We start from the raw sequence: 22,428 nt of genomic DNA, 5'->3' as shown, positions 1-22,428 counted from the left end.
TTGCATCGGGTTTCGTAGGGCAATCAAATGGTCCCGAATGCACCCAAATAGTACGAAACGCACCAAAACAGTTTAGGGTCCAATGGGTGGATTGGGTGCGTTCGTGTGAAAATTCCGATGCGACTTTGGGGCACGAACTTTTGCGCTAGTTCGGTCCGTTTTGCACCGAGTTTCGTAAGGCAACCAAACGCCCGAATGCACCAAATAGTACGAAACGCCCAAAACATCAGTTTAGGGTCCAATGGTGTGGATCGGGTGTTCGTTGCAAAAAAATTTGACGCGACTTCGTGGCACGAACTTTTGCACTAGTCGGCCCGTTTTGCACCGAGTTTCGTAAGGCAACAAAGGTCCGAATGCACACAATAGTACGAAACGCCCCAAATTCAGTTTAGGGTCATGGGGTGGATCGGTGCGTTCGTGCGAAAAATTCCGAAGCGACTTCGTGGCACGAACTTTGGACTAGTTCGGCCATTTTGCCTCGAGTTTCGTAGGCAACAAAGGTCCCGAATGCACCCAAATAGTACGAAACGCACCAAAACGTCATTTAGGGTCCAATGGGTGGATGGGTGCGTTCGTGCGAAAAATTCCGATGCGACTTCGTGTCACGAACTTTTGTACTAGTTCGGCCGTTTTGCACCGAGTTTCGTAAGGCAACCAAACGGTCCCGAATGCACCCAAATAGTACGAATCACACCAAAATGTCAGTTTAGGGTCTAATGGGGTGGATTGGGTGCGTTTCATTACGAAAAAATTCCGATGCGACTTCGTGGCACGAACTTTTGCACTAGTTCATCCCATTTTGCACCGAGTTTCGTAAGGCAACCCAAATGGTCCCGAATGCACCCAAATAGTACAAAATGCACCAAAACATCAGTTTAGGGTCCAATGTGGGTGGATTGGGTGCGTTCGTTCCGAAAAATTCCGATGCGACTTCGGGGCACAAACTTTTGCACTAGTCCGGTCCGTTTTGCACCGAGTTTCGTAAGGCAACCAAACAGCCCTGAATGCACACAAACAGTACAAAATGCCCCAAGACATCAATTTAGGGTTCAATGGGGTGGATCTGGTGCGTTCGTTCCGAAAAATTCTGTCGCGACTTTGCAGCACGAACTTTTGGACTAGTTCGGTCCATTTTGCACCGAGTTTCGTAAGGCAACAAACGGCCCCGAATGCACAAAAATAGTAACGAAACGCCCCAAAACATCAGTTTAGGGACCAATGGGGTGGATGGGGTGCGTTCGTTGCGAAAAATTCTGACGCGACTTCGTCGCACGAGCTTTTGCACTAGTTCGGTCCGTTTTGCACCAAGTTTCGTAAGGCAACCAAACGGCCCTGAATGCACACAAATAGTACAAAACACCCCAAAACATCAGTTTAGGGTCCAAAGGGGTGGATCGGGTGCGTTCGTTGCGAAACATTCTGACGCGACTTCGTGGCACGAACTTTTGGACTAGTTTGGCCCGTTTTGCATCGGGTTTCGTAGGGCAATCAAATGGTCCCGAATGCACCCAAATAGTACGAAACGCGCCAAAACGGCAGTTTAGAGTCCAATGTGGTGGATTGGGTGTGTTCGTGGCGAAAAATTCCGATGCGACTTTGGGGCACGAACTTTTGCACTAGTTCGGTCCGTTTTGCACCGAGTTTCGTAAGGCAACAAACGGCCCCGAATGCACACAAATAGTACGAAACGTCCCAAAATATCAGTTTAGGGTACAATGGGGTGGATCGGATGCGTTCGTTGCGAAAAATTCAGAAGCGACTTCGTGGCACGAACTTTTGCACTAGTTCGGCCCGTTTTGCCTCGAGTTTCGTAAGGCAAACAAAGGTCCCGAATGCACCCAAATAGTACGAAACGCACCAAAATGTCATTTTAGGGTCCAATGGGTGGATTGGATGCGTTCGTGCGAAAAATTCCAACGCGACCTTGTGTCACAAACTTTTGTACTAGTTCGGCCCGTTTTGCACCGAGTTTCGTATGGCAACCAAACGGTCCCGAATGCACCCAAATAGTACGAAACACACCAAAACGTCAGTTTAGGGTCTAATGGGGTGGATTGGGTGCGTTCATTACGAAAAATTCCGATGCGACTTCGTGGCACGAACTTTTGCACTAGTTCATCCCATTTTGCACCGAGTTTCGTAAGGCAACCAAATGGTCCCGAATGCACCCAAATAGTACAAAATGCACCAAAACATCAGTTTAGGGTCCAATGTGGTGGATTGGGTGCGTTCATTCCGAAAAATTCCGATGCGACTTCGGGGCACGAACTTTTGCACTAGTTCGGTCCGTTTTGCACCGAGTTTCGTAAGGCAACCAAATGGCCCCGAATGCACACAAATAGTACATAACGCCCCAAAACATTAGTTTAGGGTCCAAAGGGGTGGATCGAGTGAGTTCGCTGCGAAAAATTTCGACGCGACTTCGTGGCACGAACTTATGGACTAGTTCGGCCCATTTTGCATCGGGTTTCGTAGGGCAATCAAATGGTCCCGAATGCACCCAAATAGTACGAAACGCACCAAAACGGTAGTATAGGGTCCAATGTGGTGGATTGGGTGCGTTCGTGGTGAAAATATCCGATGCGACTTTGGGGCACGAACTTTTGCGCTAGTTCGGTCCGTTTTGCACCGAATTTCGTAAGGCAACCAAACTGCCCCGAATACACACAAATAGTACGAAACGCCCCAAAACATCAGTTTGGGGTCCAATGGTGTGGATCGGGTTCATTCGTTGCAAAAAAATTTGACGCGACTTCATGGCACGAACTTTTGCAGTAGCTCGGCCCGTTTTGCACCGAGTTTCGTAAGGCAACCAAACGGTCCGGAATGCACACGAATAATACGAAACGCCCCAAAATATCAGTTTAGGGTACAATGGGGTGGATCGGGTGCGTTCGTTGCGAAAAATTCCGAAGCGACTTCGTGGGACGAACTTTTGCACTAGTTCGGCCGGTTTTGCCTCGAGTTTCGTAAGGCAAACAAAGGTCCCGAATGCACCCAAATAGTACGAAACGCACCAAAATGTCATTTTAGAGTCCAATGGGTGGATTCGATGCGTTCGTGCGAAAAATTCCAACGCGACTTCGTGTCACAAACTTTTGTACTAGTTCGGCCCGTTTTGCACCGAGTTTCGTATGGCAACCAAACGGTCCCGAATGCACCCAAATAGTACGAAACACACCAAAATGTCAGTTTAGGGTCTAATGGGGTGGATTGGGTGCGTTCATTACGAAAAATTCCGACGCGACTTCGTGGCACGAACTTTTGCACTAGTTCATCCCATTTTGCACCGAGTTTCGTAAGGCAACCAAATGGTCCCGAATGCACCCAAATAGTACAAAATGCACCAAAACATCAGTTTAGGGTCCAATGTGGTGGATTGGGTGCGTTCATTCCGAAAAATTCCGATGCGACTTCGGGGCACGAACTTTTGCACTAGTTCGGTCCGTTTTGCACCGAGTTTCGTAAGGCAACCAAATGGCCCCGAATGCACACAAATAGTACATAACGCCCCAAAACATTAGTTTAGGGTCCAAAGGGGTGGATCGAGTGAGTTCGCTGCGAAAAATTTCTACGCGACTTCGTGGCACGAACTTATGGACTAGTTCGGCCCATTTTGCATCGGGTTTCGTAGGGCAATCAAATGGTCCCGAATGCACCCAAATAGTACGAAACGCACCAAAACGGTAGTATAGGGTCCAATGTGGTGGATTGGGTGCGTTCGTGGTGAAAATATCCGATGCGACTTTGGGGCACGAACTTTTGCGCTAGTTCGGTCCGTTTTGCACCGAATTTCGTAAGGCAACCAAACTGCCCCGAATACACACAAATAGTACGAAACGCCCCAAAACATCAGTTTAGGGTCCAATGGTGTGGATCGGGTTCATTCGTTGCAAAAAAATTTGACGCGACTTCATGGCACGAACTTTGCAGTAGCTCGGCCCGTTTTGCACCGAGTTTCGTAAGGCAACCAAACGGTCCGGAATGCACACGAATAATACGAAACGCCCCAAAATATCAGTTTAGGGTACAATGGGGTGGATCGGGTGCGTTCGTTGCGAAAAATTCCGAAGCGACTTCGTGGCACGAACTTTTGCACTAGTTCGGCCGGTTTTGCCTCGAGTTTCGTAAGGCAAACAAAGGTCCCGAATGCACCCAAATAGTACGAAACGCACCAAAATGTCATTTTAGAGTCCAATGGGTGGATTCGATGCGTTCGTGCGAAAAATTCCAACGCGACTTCGTGTCACAAACTTTTGTACTAGTTCGGCCCGTTTTGCACCGAGTTTCGTATGGCAACCAAACGGTCCCGAATGCACCCAATAGTACGAATCACACCAAAATGTCAGTTTAGGGTCTAATGGGGTGGATTGGGTGCGTTCATTACGAAAAATTCCGATGCGACTTCGTGGCACGAACTTTTGCACTAGTTCATCCCATTTTGCACCGAGTTTCGTAAGGCAACCAAATGGTCCCGAATGCACCCAAATAGTACAAAATGCACCAAAACATCAGTTTAGGGTCCAATGTGGTGGATTGGGTGCGTTCGTTCCGAAAAATTCCGATGCGACTTCGGGGCACAAACTTTTGCACTAGTCCGGTCCGTTTTGCACCGAGTTTCGTAAGGCAACCAAACAGCCCTGAATGCACACAAACAGTACAAAATGCCCCAAGACATCAATTTAGGGTTCAATGGGGTGGATCTGGTGCGTTCGTTCCGAAAAATTCTGTCGCGACTTTGCAGCACGAACTTTTGGACTAGTTCGGTCCATTTTGCACCGAGTTTCGTAAGGCAACAAACGGCCCCGAATGCACAAAAATAGTACGAAACGCCCCAAAACATCAGTTTAGGGACCAATGGGGTGGATGGGGTGCGTTCGTTGCGAAAAATTCTGACGCGACTTCGTCGCACGAGCTTTTGCACTAGTTCGGTCCGTTTTGCACCAAGTTTCGTAAGGCAACCAAACGGCCCTGAATGCACACAAATAGTACAAAACACCCCAAAACATCAGTTTAGGGTCCAAAGGGGTGGATCGGGTGCGTTCGTTGCGAAACATTCTGACGCGACTTCGTGGCACGAACTTTTGGACTAGTTTGGCCCGTTTTGCATCGGGTTTCGTTAGGGCAATCAAATGGTCCCGAATGCACCCAAATAGTACGAAACGCGCCAAAACGGCAAGTTTAGAGTCCAATGTGGTGGATTGGGTGTGTTCGTGGCGAAAAATTCCGATGCGACTTTGGGGCACGAACTTTTGCACTAGTTCGGTCCGTTTTGCACCGAGTTTCGTAAGGCAACAAACGGCCCCGAATGCACACAAATAGTACGAAACGTCCCAAAATATCAGTTTAGGGTACAATGGGGTGGATCGGATGCGTTCGTTGCGAAAAATTCAGAAGCGACTTCGTGGCACGAACTTTTGCACTAGTTCGGCCCGTTTTGCCTCGAGTTTCGTAAGGCAAACAAAGGTCCCGAATGCACCCAAATAGTACGAAACGCACCAAAATGTCATTTTAGGGTCCAATGGGTGGATTGGATGCGTTCGTGCGAAAAATTACAACGCGACTTCGTGTCACAAACTTTTGTACTAGTTCGGCCCGTTTTGCACCGAGTTTCGTATGGCAACCAAACGGTCCCGAATGCACCCAAATAGTACGAAACACACCAAAACGTCAATTTAGGGTCTAATGGGGTGGATTGGGTGCGTTCATTACGAAAAATTCCGATGCGACTTCGTGGCACGAACTTTTGCACTAGTTCATCCCATTTTGCACCGAGTTTCGTAAGGCAACCAAATGGTCCCGAATGCACCCAAATAGTACAAAATGCACCAAAACATCAGTTTAGGGTCCAATGTGGTGGATTGGGTGCGTTCGTTCCGAAAAAATTCCGATGCGACTTCGGGGCACGAACTTTTGCACTAGTTCGGTCCGTTTTGCACCGAGTTTCGTAAGGCAAACCAAACAGCCCTGAATGCACACAAACAGTACAAAACGCCCCAAGACAGCAATTTAGGGTCCAATGGGGTGGATCTGGTGCGTTCGTTGCGAAAAATTCTGACGCGACTTCGCGGCACGAACTTTTGGACTAGTTCGGCCCGTTTTGCATCGGGTTTTGTAGGGCAATCGAATGGTCCCGAATGCACCCAAATAGTATGAAACGCACCAAAACGGTAGTTTAGGGTCCAATGTGGTGGATTGGGTGCATTCGTGGCGAAAAATTCCGATGCGACTTTGGGGCACGAACTTTTGCACTAGTTCGGTCCGTTTTGCACCGAGTTTCGTAAGGCAACAAATGGCCCCGAATGCACACAAATAGTACGAAACGCCCCAAAACATCAGTTTATGGTCCAAAGGGGTGGATCGGGTGCGTTCGTTGCGAAACATTCTGACGCGACTTCGTGGCACGAACTTTTGGACTATTTCGGCCCGTTTTGCATCGGGTTTCGTAGAGCAATCAAATGGTCCCGTATGCACTCAAATAGTACGAACCGCACCAAAATGGCAGTTTATAGTCCAATGTGTTGGATTGGGTGCGTTAGTGGCGACAAATTCCGATGCGACTTTGGGGCACGAACTTTTTGCACTAGTTCGGTCCGTTTTGCACCGAGTTTCGTAAGGGAACAAACGGCCCCGAATGTACACAAATAGTACGAAACGCCCGAAAACATCAGTTAGGGTCCAATGGAGTGGATCGGGTGCGTTCGTTGCGAAAAATTTTGACGCGACTTCGTGGCACGAACTTTTGCACTAGTTCGGTCCGTTTTGCACCGAGTTTTGTAAGGGAACAAATGGCCCCGAATGCACACAAATAGTACGAAACGCCCCAAAACATCAGTTTAGGGTCCAATGGGGTGGATCGGGTGCGTTCGTTGCGAAAAATTTTGACGCGACTTCGTGGCACGAACTTTTGCACTAGTTCGGTCCGTTTTGCACCGAGTTTTGTAAGGGAACAAATGGCCCCGAATGCACACAAATAGTACGAAACGCCCCAAAACATCAGTTTAGGGTCCAATGGGGTGGATCGGGTGCGTTCGTTGCGAAACATTTTGACGCGACTTCGTGGCACGAACTTTTGCACTAGTTCGGTCCGTTTTGCACCGAGTTTTGTAAGGGAACAAACGGCCCCGAAGGCACACAAATAGTACGAAACGCCCCAAAACATCAGTTTAGGGTCCAATGGGGTGGATCGGGTGCGTTCGTTGCGAAAAATTCCGAAGCGACTTCGTGGCATGAACTTTTGCACTAGTTCGTCCCGTTTTGCTCCGAGTTTCGTAAGGCAACCAAACGGTCCTGAATGCACCCAAATAGTACTAACGCACCAAAATGCTAGTTTAGGGTCCAATGGGGTGGATCAGGTGCGTTTGTTGCGAAAAATTCCGACGCGACTTCGTGGCACGAACTGTTGCGCTAGTTCGGCCCGTTTTGTACCGAGTTTTGTAAGGCTACCAAACGTCCCGAATGCACCCAAATAGTACGAAACACACCAAAACATCAGTTTAGGGTCCAATGGGGTGGATCGGGTGCATTCATTGTGAAAAATTCCGAAGCGACTTCGTGGAACGAACTTTTGCACTAGTTCGTCCCATTTTACACTGAGTTTCGTAAGGCAACCAAATGGTCCCTAATACAGCCAAATAGTACAAAACACACCAAAACATTAGTTTGGGTTCCAATTGGGGTGGATCGGGTGCGTTCGTTGCGAAAAATTTTGACGCAACTTCGTGGCACGAACTTTTGCACTAGTTCGGCCAGTTGTTCACTGTGTTTCGTAAGGCAACCAAATGGTCCTGAACACATCCAAATAGTACGAAACGCACCAAAACATCAGTTTGGGGTCCAATGGGGTGGATTGGGTGCATCCGTTGCGAAAAATTCCGACGCGACTTCGTGGCACGAACTTTTGCACTAGTTCGGCCCGTTTTGCACCGAGTTTCATAAGGCAACCAAACGGTCCCGAATGCACCCAAATAGTATGAAACGCAGCAAAATGTCAGTTTACGGTGCAATGGGGTGGATCGGATACGTTCGTTGTGAAAAATTTAGACGCGACTTCATGGCACAAACTTATGCACTACTTCGGCCAGTTTTGCACCGAGTTTCGCAAGGCAACCAAACGGTCCCGAATGCACCCAAATAGAACAAAATGCACCAAAACATCAGTTTAGGGTCCAATGTGGTGGATTGGGTGCGTTCGTTCCGAAAAATTCCGATGCGACTTCGTGGCACAAACTTTTGCACTAGTTCGGTCCGTTTTGCACCGAGTTTTGTAAGGCAACCAAACAGCCCTGAATGCACACAAACAGTACAAAACGCCCCAAGACATCAATTTAGGGTCCAATGGGGTGGATCTGGTGCGTTCGTTGCGAAAAATTCTGACGCGACTTTGCGGCACGAACTTTTGGACTAGTTCGGCCCGTTTTGCATTGGGTTTTGTAGGGCAATCGAATGGTCCCGAATGCACCCAAATAGTATGAAACGCACCAAAACGGTAGTGTAGGGTCCAATGTGGTGGATTGCGTACATTCGTGGCGAAAAATTCCGATGCAACTTTGGGGCACGAACTTTTGCACTAGTTCGGTCCGTTTTGCCCCGAGTTTCGTAAGGCAACCAAACGGCCCCGAATGCACACAAATAGTACATAACGCCCCAAAACATTAGTTTAGGGTCCAATGGGGAGGATCGGGTGCGTTCGCTGCGAAAAATTTCGACGCGACTTCGTGGCACGAACTTATGGACTAGTTCGGCCCGTTTTGCATCGGGTTTCGTAGGGCAATCAAATTGTCCCGAATGCACCCAAATAGTACGAAACGCACCAAAACGGCAGTATAGGGTCCGATGTGGTGGATTGGGTGCGTTCGTGGCGAAAATATCCGATGCGACTTTGGGGCACAAACTTTTGCGCTAGTTCGGTCCGTTTTGCACCGAATTTCGTAAGGCAACCAAACGGCCCCGAATACACACAAATAGTACGAAACGCCCCAAAACATCAGTTTAGGGTCCAATGGTGTGGATCGGGTTCATTCGTTGCAAAAAATTTTGACGCGACTTCATGGCACGAACTTTTGCAGTAGTTCGGCCCGTTTTGCACCGAGTTTCGTAAGGCAACCAAACGGTCCCGAATGCACACAAATAATACGAAACGCCCCAAAATATCAGTTTAGGGTACAATGGGGTGGATCGGGTGCGTTCGTTGCGAAAAATTCCGAAGCGACTTCGTGGCACGAACTTTTGCACTAGTTCGGCCCGTTTTGCATCGAGTTTCGTAAGGCAAACAAAGGTCCCGAATGCACCCAAATAGTACGAAACGCACCAAAATGTCATTTTAGGGTCCAATGGGTGGATTCGATGCGTTCGTGCGAAAAATTCCAACGCGACTTCGTGTCACAAACTTTTGTACTAGTTCGGCCCGTTTTGCACCGAGTTTCGTATGGCAACCAAACGGTCCCGAATGCACCCAAATAGTACGAAACGCCCCAAAATATCAGTTTAGGGTACAATGGGGTGGATTGGGTGCGTTCGTGCGAAAAATTCCGAAGCGACTTCGTGGCATGAACTTTTGCACTAGTTCGTCCCGTTTTGGTCTAAGTTTCGTAAGGCAACCAAACGGTCCCGAATGCATCCAAATAGTACTAACGCACCAAAATGCTAGTCTAGGGTCCAATGGGGTGGATCGGGTGCGTTTGTTGCGAAAAATTCCGACGCGACTTCGTGGCACGAACTGTTGCGCTAGTTCGGCCTGTTTTGTACCGAGTTTTGTAAGGCAACTAAACGTCCCGAATGCACCCAAATAGTACGAAACACACTAAAACATCAGTTTAGTGTCCAATGGGGTGGATCGAGTGCATTCATTGTGAAAAATTCCGAAGCGACTTCGTGGAACGAACTTTTGCACTAGTTCGTCCCATTTTGCACTGAGTTTCGTAAGGCAACCAAATGGTCCCGAATACAGCCAAATAGTACAAAACACACCAAAACGTTAGTTTGGGCTCCAATTGGGCTGGATCGGGTGCATTAATTGCGAAAAATTTTGACGTAACTTTGTGGCACGAACTTTTGCACTAGTTCGGCCAGTTTTGCACTGTGTTTCGTAAGGCAACCAAATGGTCCTGAACACATCGAAATAGTATGAAACGCACCAAAACGTCAGTTTGGGGTCCAATGGGGTGGATTGGGTGCATCCGTTGCGAAAAATTCCGACGCGACTTCGTGGCACGAACTTTTGCACTAGTTCGGCCCGTTTTGCACCGAGTTTCATAAGTCAACCAAACGGTCCCGAATGCACCCAAATAGTATGAAACGCAGCAAAATGTCAGTTTACGGTGCAATGGGGTGGATCGGATACGTTCGTTGTGAAAAATTTCGACGCGACTTCGTGGCACAAACTTATGCACTACTTCGGCCAGTTTTGCACCGAGTTTCGTAAGGCAACCAAACGGTCCCGAATGCACCCAAATAGTACAAAATGGACCACAACATCAGTTTGGGGTCCAATGTGGTGGATTGGGTGCGTTCGTTGCGAAAAATTCTGATGCGACTTCGGGGCACAAACTTTTGCACTAGTTCGGTCCGTTTTGCACCGAGTTTCGTAAGGCAACCAAACAGCCCTAAATGCACACAAACAGTACAAAACGCCCCAAGACATCAATTTAGGGTCCAATGGGGTGGATCTGGTGCGTTCGTTGCGAAAAATTCTGACGCGACTTCGCGGCACGAACTTTTGGACTAGTTCGGCCCGTTTTGCATCGGGTTTTGTAGGGCAATCGAATGGTCCCGAATGCACCCAAATAGTATGAAACACACCAAAACGGTAGTTTAGGGTCCAATGTGGTGGATTGGGTGCATTCGTGGCGAAAAATTCCGATGCGACTTTGGGGCACGAACTTTTGCACTAGTTCGGTCCGTTTTGCACCGAGTTTCGTAAGGCAACAAATGGCCCCGAATGCACACGAATAGTACGAAACGCCCCAAAACATCAGTTTAGGGTCCAAAGGGGTGGATCGGGTGTGTTCGTTGTGAAAAATTCTAACGCGACTTCGTGGCACGAACTTTTGGACTAGTTCGGCCCGTTATGCATTGGGTTTCGTAGGGCAATCAAATGGTCCCGTATGCACCCAAATAGTACGAAACGCACCAAAACGGCAGTTTAGAGTCCAATGTGGTGGATTGGGTGCGTTCGTGGCGAAAAATTCTGATGCGACTTTGGGGCACGAACTTTTGCACTAATTCGGTCCGTTTTGCACCGAGTTTCGTAAGGGAACAAACGGCCCCGAATGCACACAAATAGTACGAAACGCCCCAAAACATCAGTTTAGGGTCCAATGGGGTGGATCGGGTGCGTTCGTTGCGAAAAATTTTGACGCGACTTCGTGGCACGAACTTTTGCACTAGTTCGGTCCGTTTTGCACCGAGTTTCGTAAGGGAACAAACGGCCCCGAATGCACACAAATAGTACGAAACGTCCCAAAACATCAGTTTAGGGTCCAATGGGGTTGGTCGGGTGCGTTCGTTGAGAAAAATTTTGACGCGACTTCGTGGCACGAACTTTTGCACTAGTTCGGTCCGTTTTGCACCGAGTTTCGTAAGGCAACCAAACGGCCCCGAATGCACACAAATAGTACAAAATGCCCCAAAACATTAGTTTAGGGTCCAATGGGGTGGATCGGGTGCGTTCATGGTGAAAAAATACGATGCGACTTTGGGGCACGAACTTTTGCGCTAGTTCGGTCCGTTTTACACCGAATTTCGTAAGGCAACCAAATGGCCCCGAATACACAAAAATAGTACGAAACGCCCCAAAACATCAGTTTAGGGTCCAATGGTGTGGATCGGGTGTGTTCGTTGCAAAAAATTTTGATGCGACTTCATGGCACGAACTTTTGCAGTAGTTCGGCTCGTTTTGCATCGAGTTTCGTAAGGCAAATAAAGGTCCCGAATGCACCCCAATAGTACGAAACGCACCAAAATGTCAGTTTAGGGTCCAATGGGGTGGATTGGATGCGTTCGTGCGAAAAATTCCAAAGCGACTTCGTGTCACAAACTTTTGTACTAGTTCGGCCCGTTTTGCACCGAGTTTCGTATGGCAACCAAACGGTCCCGAATCCAGCCAAATAGTACGAAACACACCAAAACGTCAGTTTAGGGTCTAATGGGGTGGATTGAGTGCGTTCATTACGAAAAATTCCGATGCGACTTCGCGGCACGAACTTTTGCAGTAGTTCGGCCCGTTTTGCACCGAGTTTCGTAAGGCAACAAACGCCCCCGAATGCACACAAATAGTACGAAATGCCCCAAAGCATCAGTTTAGGGTCCAATGGGGTGGATCGGGTGCGTTCGTTGCGAAACATTTTGACGCGACTTCGTGGCACGAACTTTTGCACTAGTTCGGTCCATTTTGCACTGAGTTTTGTAAGGCAACCAAACGGCCCTGAATGCACACAAATAGTACAAAACGCCCCAAAACATTAGTTTAGGGTCCAATGGGGTGGATCGGGTGCGTTCGCTGCAAAAAATTTCGACGCGACTTCGTGGCACGAACTTATGGTCTAGTTCGGCCCGTTTTGCATCGGGTTTCGTAGGGCAATCAAATGGTCCCGAATGCACCCAAATAGTACGAAACACACCAAAACGGCAGTTTAGGGTCCAATGTGGTGGATTGGGTGCGTTCGTGGCGAAAAAATCCGATGCGACTTTGGGGCACGAACTTTTGCACTAGTTTGGTCTGTTTTGCACCAAATTTCGTAAGGCAACCAAACAGTCCCGAATGTACACAAATAGTACGAAACGCCCCAAAACATCAGCTTAGGGTCCAATGGGGTGGATCGGGTGCGTTCGTTGCGAAAAATTCCGAAGCGACTTCGTGGCAGGAACTTTTGCACTAGTTCGTCCCGTTTTGCTCCGAGTTTCGTAAGGCAACCAAACGGTCCTGAATGCACCCAAATAGTACTAACGCACCAAAATGCTAGTTTAGGGTCCAATGGGGTGGATCGGGTGCGTTTGTTGCGAAAAATTCCGAGGCGACTTCGTGGCACGAACTGTTGCGCTAATTCGGCCCGTTTTGTACCGAGTTTTGTTACGCAACCAAATGTCTCGAATGCACCCAAATAGTACGAAACACACCAAAACATCAGTTTAGGGTCCAATGGGGTGGATCGGGTGCATTCATTGTCAAAAATTCCGAAGCGACTTCGTGGAACGAACTTTTGCACTAGTTCGTCCCATTTTGCACTGAGTTTCGTAAGGCAACCAAATGGTCCCGAATACAGCCAAATAGTACAAAACACACCAAAATGTTAGTTTGGGCTCCAATTGGGGTGGATCGGGTGCGTTAATTGCGAAAAAATTTGACGTAACTTCGTGGCACGAACTTTTGCACTAGTTCGGCCAGTTTTGCACGGTGTTTCGTAAGGCCACCAAATGGTCCTGAACACATCCAAATAGTACGAAATGCACCAAAACGTCAGTTTGGTGTCCAATGGGGTGGATTGGGTGCATCCATTGCGAAAAATTCCGACGCGACTTCGTGGCACGAACTTTTGCACTAGTTCGGCCCGTTTTGCACCGACATTCATAAGGCAACCAAACGGTCCCGAATGCACCCAAATAGTATGAAACGCAGCAAAATGTCAGTTTACGGTGCAATGGGGTGGATCGGATACGTTCATTGTGAAAAATTTCGACGCGACTTCGTGGCACAAACTTATGCACTACTTCGGCCAGTTTTGCACCGAGTTTCGTAAGGCAACCAAACGGTCCCGAATGCACCCAAATAGTACAAAATGCACCAAAACTTTAGTTTAGGGTCCAATGTGGTGGATTGGGTGCGTTCGTTGCGAAAAATTCCGATGCGACTTCGGGGCACAAACTTTTGCACTAGTTCGGTCCGTTTTGCACCGAGTTTCGTAAGGCAACTAAACAGCCCTGAATGCACACAAACAGTACAAAACGCCCCAAGACAGCAATTTAGGGTCCAATGGGGTGGATCTGGTGCCTTCGTTGTGAAAAATTCTGATGCGACTTCGCGGCACGAACTTTTGGACTAGTTCGGCCCGTTTTGCATCGGGTTTTGTAGGGCAATCGAATGGTCCCGAATGCACCCAAATAGTATGAAACGCACCAAAACGGTAGTTTAGGGTCCAATGTGGTGGATTGGGTGCATTCGTGGCGAAAAATTCCGATGCGACTTTAGGGCACGAACTTTTGCACTAGTTCGGTCCGTTTTGCACCGAGTTTCGTAAGGCAACAAATGGCCCCGAATGCACACAAATAGTACGAAACGCCCCAAAACATCAGTTTAGGGTCCAAAGGGGTGGATCGGGTGCGTTCGTTGCGAAACATTCTGACGCGACTTCGTGGCACGAACTTTTGGACTAGTTCGGCCCGTTTTGCATCGGGTTTCGTAGGGCAATCAAATGGTCCCGTATGCACTCAAATAGTACGAACCGCACCAAAACGGCAGTTTATAGTCCAATGTGGTGGATTGGGTGCGTTAGTGGCGACAAATTCCGATGCGACTTTGGGGCACGAACTTTTGCACTAGTTCGGTCCGTTTTGCACCGAGTTTCGTAAGGGAACAAACGGCCCCGAATGTACACAAATAGTACGAAATGCCCCAAAACATCAGTTTAGGGTCCAATGGGGTGGATCGGGTGCGTTCGTTGCGAAAAATTTTGACGCGACTTCGTGGCACGAACTTTTGCACTAGTTCGGTCCGTTTTGCACCGAGTTTCGTAAGGGAACAAACGGCCCCGAATGCACACAAATAGTACGAAATGCCCCAAAACATCAGTTTAGGGTCCAATGGGGTGGATCAGGTGCGTTTGTTGCGAAAAATTCCGAAGCGACTTCGTGGCATGAACTTTTGCACTAGTTCGTCCCGTTTTGCTCCGAGTTTCGTAAGGCAACCAAACGGTCCTGAATGCACCAAAATGCTAGTTTAGGGTCCAATGGGGTGGATCGGGTGCGTTTGTTGCGAAAAATTCCGACGCGACTTCGTGGCACGAACTGTTGCGCTAGTTCGGCCCGTTTTATGCCGAGTTTTGTAAGGCAAACAAAGGTCCCGAATGCACCCAAATAGTACGAAACACACCAAAACATCAGTTTAGGGTCCAATGGGGTGGATCGGGTGCATTCATTGTGAAAAATTCCGAAGCGACTTCGTGGAACGAACTTTTGCACTTGTTCGTCCCATTTTACACTGAGTTTCGTAAGGCAACCAAATGGTCCCGAATACAGCCAAATAGTACAAAACACACCAAAACGTTAGTTTGGGCTCCAATTGGGGTGGATCGGGTGCGTTCGTTGCGAAAAATTTTGACGTAACTTCGTGGCACGAACTTTTCACAAGTTCGGCCAGTTTTGCACTGTGTTTCGTAAGGCAACCAAATGGTCCTGAACACATCCAAATAGTACGAAACGCACCAAAACGTCAGTTTGGGGTTCAATGGGGTGGATTGGGTGCATTCGTTGCGAAAAATTCTGACGCGACTTCGTGGCACGAACTTTTGCACTAGTTCGGCCCGTTTTGCACCGAGTATCATAAGGCAACCAAACTGTCCCGAATGCACCCAAATAGAATGAAACGCAGCAAAATGTCAGTTTACGGTACAATGGGGTGGATCGGATACGTTCGTTGTGAAAAATTTCGACGCGACTTCGTGGCACAAACTTATGCACTACTTCGGCCAGTTTTGCACCGAGTTTCGTAAGGCAACCAAACGGTCCCGAATGCACCCAAATAGTACAAAATGCACCAAAACATCAGTTTAGGGTCCAATGTGGTGGATTGGGTGCGTTCGTTGCAAAAAATTCCGATGTGACTTCGGGGCACAAACTTTTGCACTAGTTCGGTCCGTTTTGCACTGAGTTTCGTAAGGCAACCAAACAGCCCTGAATGCACACAAACAGTACAAAACGCCCCAAGACATCAATTTAGGGTCCAATGGGGTGGATCTGGTGCGTTCGTTGTGAAAAATTCCGACGCGACTTCGTGGCACAAACTTATGCACTACTTCGGCCAGTTTTGCACCGAGTATCGTAAGGCAACCAAACGGTCCCGAATGCACCCAAATAGTACAAAATCCACCAAAATATCAGTTTAGGGTCCAATGTGGTGGATTGGGTGCATTCGTTGCGAAAAATTCCGATGCGACTTCGGGGCACGAACTTTTGCACTAGTTCGGTCCGTTTTGCACCGAGTTTCGTAAGGCAACCAAACGGCCCCGAATGCACACAAACAGTACAAAACGCCCAAAACATCAGTTTAGGGTCCAATGGGGTGGATCGGGTGCGTTCGTTGCGAAAAATTCTGACGCGACTTCGTGGCACGAACTTTTGACTAGTTCAGCCAGTTTTGCATCGGGTTTCGTAGGGCAATCAAATGGTCCCGTATGCACCGAAATAGTACGAAACGCACCAAAACGGTAGTTTAGAGTCCAATGTGGTGGATTGGGTGCGTTCGTGGCGAAAAATTCCGATGCGACTTTGGGGCACGTACTTTTGCACTAGTTCGGTCCGTTTTGCACTGAGTTTCGTAAGGGAACAAACGGCCCCAAATGCACACAAATTGTATGAAACGCCCCAAAACATCAGTTTAGGGTCCAATGGGGTGGATCGGGTGCGTTCATTGCGAAAAATTTTGACGCGACTTCGTGGCACGAACTTTTGCACTAGTTCGGTCCGTTTTGCACCGAGTTTCGGAAGGGAACAAACGGCCCCGAATGCACACAAATAGTACGAAATGCCCCAAAACATCAGTTTAGGGTCCAATGGGGTGGATCGGGTGCGTTCGTTGCGAAAAATTTTGACGCGACTTCGTGGTACGAACTTTTGCACTAGTTCGGTCCGTTTTGCACCGAGTTTCGTAAGGCAACCAAACGGCCCCGAATGCACACAAATAGTACAAAACACCCCAAAAGATTAGTTTAGGGTCCAATGGGGTGGATCGGGTGCGTTCGCTGCGAAAAATTTCGACGTGACTTCGTGGCACGAACTTATGGACTAGTTCGGCCCGTTTTGCATCGGATTTCGTAGGGCAATCAAATGGTCCCGAATGCACCCAAATAGTACGAAACGCACCAAAATGGCAGTTTTGTGTCCGATGTGGTGGATTGGGTGCGTTCGTGGTGAAAAAATCCGATGCGACTTTGGGGCACGAACTTTTGCGCTAGTTCGGTCCGTTTTACACCGAATTTCCTAAGGCAACCAAACGGCCCCGAATACACACAAATAGTACGAAACACCCCAAAACATCAGTTTAGGGTCCATTGGGGTGGATCGGGTGCGTTCGTTGCAAAAAATTTTGATGCGACTTCATGGCACGAACTTTTGCAGTAGTTCGGCCCGTTTTGCACCGAGTTTCGTAAGGCAACCAAACGGTCCCGAATGCACACAACTAAGACGAAACGCCCCAAAATATCAGTTTAGGGTACAATGGGGTGGATCGGGTGTGTTCGTTGCGAAAAATTCCGAAGCGACATCGTGGCGCGAACTTTTGCACTAGTTTGGCCCATTTTGCATCGAGTTTCGTAAGGCAAACAAAGGTCCCGAATGCACCCAAATAGTACGAAACGCACCAAAATGTCAGGTTAGGGTCCAATGGGGTGGATTGGATGCGTTCGTGCGAAAAATTCCAACGCGACTTCGTGTGACAAACTTTTGTACTAGTTCGGCCCGTTTTGCACCGAGTTTCGTATGGCATCCAAACGGTCCCGAATGCACCCAAATAGTACAAAACACACCAAAACGTCAGTTTAGGGTCCAATGGGGTAGATCGGGTGCATTCATTGTGAAAAATTCCGAAGCGACTTCGTGGAACGAACTTTTGCACCAGTTCGTCCCATTTTGCACTGAGTTTCGTAAGGCAACCAAATGGTCCCGAATGCAGCCAAATAGTACAAAACACACCAAAACGTTAGTTTGGGCTCCAATTGGGGTGGATCGGGTGCGTTCGTTGCGAAAAAATTTGACGTAACTTCGTAGCACGAACTTTTGCACTAGTTCGGCCAGTTTTGCACTGTGTTTCGTAAGGCAACCAAATGGTCCTGAACACATCCAAATAGTACGAAACGCACCAAAACGTCAGTTTGGGGTCCAATGTGGTGGATTGGCTGCATCTGTTGCGAAAAATTCCGACGCGACTTCGTGGCACGAACTTTTGCACTAGTTCGGCCCGTTTTGCACCGAGATTCATAAGGCAACCAAACGGTCCCGAATGCACCCAAATAGTATGAAACGCAGCAAAATGTCAGTTTACGGTGCAATGGGGTGGATCGGATACGTTCGTTGTGAAAAATTTCGACGCGACTTCGTGGCACAAACTTATGCACTACTTCGGCCAGTTTTGCACCGAGTTTCGTAAGGCAACCAAACGGTCCCGAATGCACCCAAATAGTTCAAAATGCACCAAAACATCAGTTTAGGGTCCAATGTGGTGGATTGGGTGCGTTCGTTGCGAAAAATTCCGATGCGACTTCGGGGCACGAACTTTTGCACTAGTTCGGTCCGTTTTGCACCGAGTTTCGTAAGGCAACCAAACAGCCCTGAATGCACACAAACAGTACCAAACGCCCCAAGACATCAATTTAGGGTCCAATGGGGTGGATCTGGTGCGTTCGTTGTGAAAAATTCTGACGCGACTTCGCGGCACGAACTTTTGGACTAGTTCGGCCTGTTTTGCATCGGGTTTTGTAGGGCAATCGAATGGTCCCGAATGCACCCAAATAGTATGAAACGCACCAAAACGGTAGTTTAGGGTCCAATGTGGTGGATTGGGTGCATTCGTGGCGAAAAATTCCGATGCGACTTTGGGGCACGAACTTTTGCACTTGTTCGGTCCGTTTTGCACCCAGTTTCGTAAGGCAACAAACGGCCCCGAATGCACACAAATAGTACGAAACGCCCCAAAACATCAGTTTAGGGTCCAAAGGGGTGGATCGGGTGCGTTCGTTGCGAAAAATTCTGACGCGACTTCGTGGCACGAACTTTTGAACTAGTTCGGCCCGTTTTGCATCGGGTTTCGTAGGGCAATCAAATGGTCCCGAATGCACCCAAATAGTACGAAACGCACCAAAATGGCAGTTTAGAGTCCAATGTGGTGGATTGGGTGCGTTCGTGGCGAAAAATTCCGATGCGACTTTGGGGCACGAACTTTTGCACTAGTTCGGTCCGTTTTGCACCGAGTTTCGTAAGGGAACAAACGGCCCCGAATGCACACAAATAGTACGAAACGCCCCAAAACATCAGTTTAGGGTCCAATGGGGTGGATCGGGTGCGTTCGTTGCGAAAAATTTTGACGCGACTTCGTGGCACGAACTTTTGCACTAGTTCGGTCCGTTTTGCACCGAGTTTCGTAAGGGAACAAACGGCCCCGAATGCACACAAATAGTACGAAACGCCCCAAAACATCACTTTAGGGTCCAATGGGGTGGATCGGGTGCGTTCGTTGCGAAAAATTTTGACGCGACTTCGTGGCACGAACTTTTGCACTAGTTCGGTCCGTTTTGCACCGAGTTTCGTAAGGCAACCAAACGGCCCCGAATGCACACAAATAGTACAAAACGCCCCAGAACATTAGTTTAGGGTCCAATGGGGTGGATCGGGTGCGTTCGCTGCGAAAAATTTCGACGCGATTTCGTGGCACGAACTTATGGACTAGTTCGGCCCGTTTTGCATCGGGTTTTGTAGGGCCATCAAATGGTCCCGAATGCACCCAAATGGTACGAAATGCACCAAAACGGCAGTTTAGGGTCCAATGTGGTGGATTGGGTGCGTTCGTGGTGAAAAAATCCGATGCGACTTTGGGGCACGAACTTTTGCGCTAGTTCGGTCCGTTTTACACCGAATTTCGTAAGGCAACCAAACGGCCCCGAATACATACAAATAGTACGAAACGCCCCAAAACATCTGTTTAGGGTCCAATGGGGTGGATCGGGTGCATTCGTTGCAAAAAATTTTGATGCGACTTCATGGCACGAACTTTTGCAGTAGTTCGGCCCGTTTTGCACCGAGTTTCGTAAGGCAACCAAACGGTCCCGAATGCACACAAATAATACGAAACACCCCAAAATATCAGTTTAAGGTACAATGGGGTGGATCGGGTGTGTTCGTTGCGAAAAAATCCGAAGCGACATCGTGGCAAGAACTTTTGCACTAGTTCGGCCCGTTTTGCATCGAGTTTCGTAAGGCAAACAAAGGTCCCGAATGCACCCAAATAGTACGAAACGCACCAAAATGTCAGTTTAGGGTCCAATGGGGTGGATTGCATGCGTTCGTGCGAAAAATTCCGAAGCGACTTAGTGTCACAAACTTTTGTACTAGTTCGGCCCGTTTTGCACCGAGTTTCGTATGGCAACCAAACGGTCCCGAATGCACCCAAATAGTACGAAACACACCAAAACGTCAGTTTAGGGTCTAATGGGGTGGATTGAGTGCGTTCATTATGAAAAATTCCGTTGCGACTTCGTGGCACGAACTTTTCCACTAGTTCATCCCATTTTGCACCGAGTTTCGTAAGGCAACCAAATGGTCCCGAATGCACCCAAATAGTACGAAACACACCAAAACGTCAGTTTAGGGTCCAATGGGGTGGATCGGGTGCGTTCGTTGCGAAAAATTCCGACGCGACTTCGTGGCATGAACTTTTGCACTAGTTCATCCCGTTTTGCACCGAGTTTCGTAAGGCAACCCAACGGTCCCGAGTGCACTCAAATAGTACTAACGCACCAAAACGCCAGTTTAGGGTCCAATGGGGTGGATCGGGTGTGTTTGTTGCGAAAAATTCTGACTTGACTTCGTGGCACGAACTTTTGCACTAGTTTGGACCCTTTTGCACCGAGTTTTGTATTGCAACCAAACGTCTCGAATGCACCCAAATAGTACGAAACACACCAAAACGTCAGTTTAGGGTCCAATGGGGTGGATCGGGTGCATTCATTGTGAAAAATTCCGACACGACATCGTGGCACGAACTTTTGCACTAGTTCGTCCCATTTTGCACTAAGTTTCGTAAGGCAACCAAATGTCCCGAATGCAGCCAAATAGTTCAAAACACACCAAAACGTTAGTTTGGGCTCCAATTGGGGTGGATCGGGTGCGTTCGTTACGAAAAATTTTGACGCGACTTCGTGGCATGAACTTTTGCACTAGTTCGGCCCGTTTTGCACTGACTTTCGTAACGCAACCAAATGGTCCTGAACGCATTCAAATAGTACAAAACGCATGAAAACATCAGTTTGGGGTCCAATGGGGTGGATTGGGTGCATCCGTTGCGAAAAATTCCGACGCGACTTTGTGACACGAACTTTTGCACTAGTTCGGCCCGTTTTCCTCCGAGTTTCATAAGGCAACCAAACGGTCCCGAATGCACCCAAATAGTACGAAACGCACCAAAACATCAGTTTACGGTGCAATGGGGTGGATCGGATACGTTCGTTGTGAAAAATTCCGACGCGACTTCGTGGCACAAACTTATGCACTACTTCGGCCAGTTTTGCACCGAGTATCGTAAGGCAACCAAACGGTCCCGAATGCACCCAAATAGTACAAAATCCACCAAAATATCAGTTTAGGGTCCAATGTGGTGGATTGGGTGCATTCGTTGCGAAAAATTCCGATGCGACTTCGGGGCACGAACTTTTGCACTAGTTCGGTCCGTTTTGCACCGAGTTTCGTAAGGCAACCAAACGGCCCCGAATGCACACAAACAGTACAAAACGCCCGAAAACATCAGTTTAGGGTCCAATGGGGTGGATCAGGTGCGTTCGTTGTGAAAAATTCTGACGCGACTTCGTGGCACGAACTTTTGGACTAGTTCGGCCCGTTTTGCATCGGGTTTTGTAGGGCAATCAAATTTTCCCGAATGCACCCAAATAGTACGAAACGCACCAAAATGGTAGTTTAGGGTCCAATGTCGTGGATTGGGTGCGTTCGTGGCGAAAAATTCCGATGCGACTTAGGGGCACGAACTTGTGCACTAGTTCGATCCGTTTTGCACCGAGTTTCGTAAGGCAACAAACGGCCCCGAATGCACACAAATAGTACGAAATGCCCCAACACATCAATTTAGGGTCCAATGGGGTGGATCGGGTGCGTTCGTTGCGAAATATTCTGACGCGACTTCGTGGCACGAAGTTTTGGACTAGTTCGGCCCGTTTTGCATCGGGTTTCGTAGGGCAATCAAATGGTCCCGAATGCACCCAAATAGTACAAAACGCACCAAAATGGCAGTTTAGGGTCCAATGTGGTGGATGGGGTGCATTCGTTGCGAAAAATTCCGATGCGACTTTGGGGCACGAACTTTTGCACTAGTTTGGTCCGTTTTGCACCGAGTTTCGTAAGGCAACCAAACGGTCCCGAATGCACACAAATAATACAAAACGCCCCAAAACATCAGTTTAGGGTACAATGGGGTGGATCGGGTGCGTTTGTTGCGAA

The sequence above is a fragment of the Panicum virgatum genome, chromosome 2K (genome assembly GCF_016808335.1).
Source record: "Panicum virgatum strain AP13 chromosome 2K, P.virgatum_v5, whole genome shotgun sequence".
NCBI classification, from domain to species: domain Eukaryota; kingdom Viridiplantae; phylum Streptophyta; class Magnoliopsida; order Poales; family Poaceae; genus Panicum; species Panicum virgatum.
Note: the sequence above shows the minus strand (reverse complement) of the source record.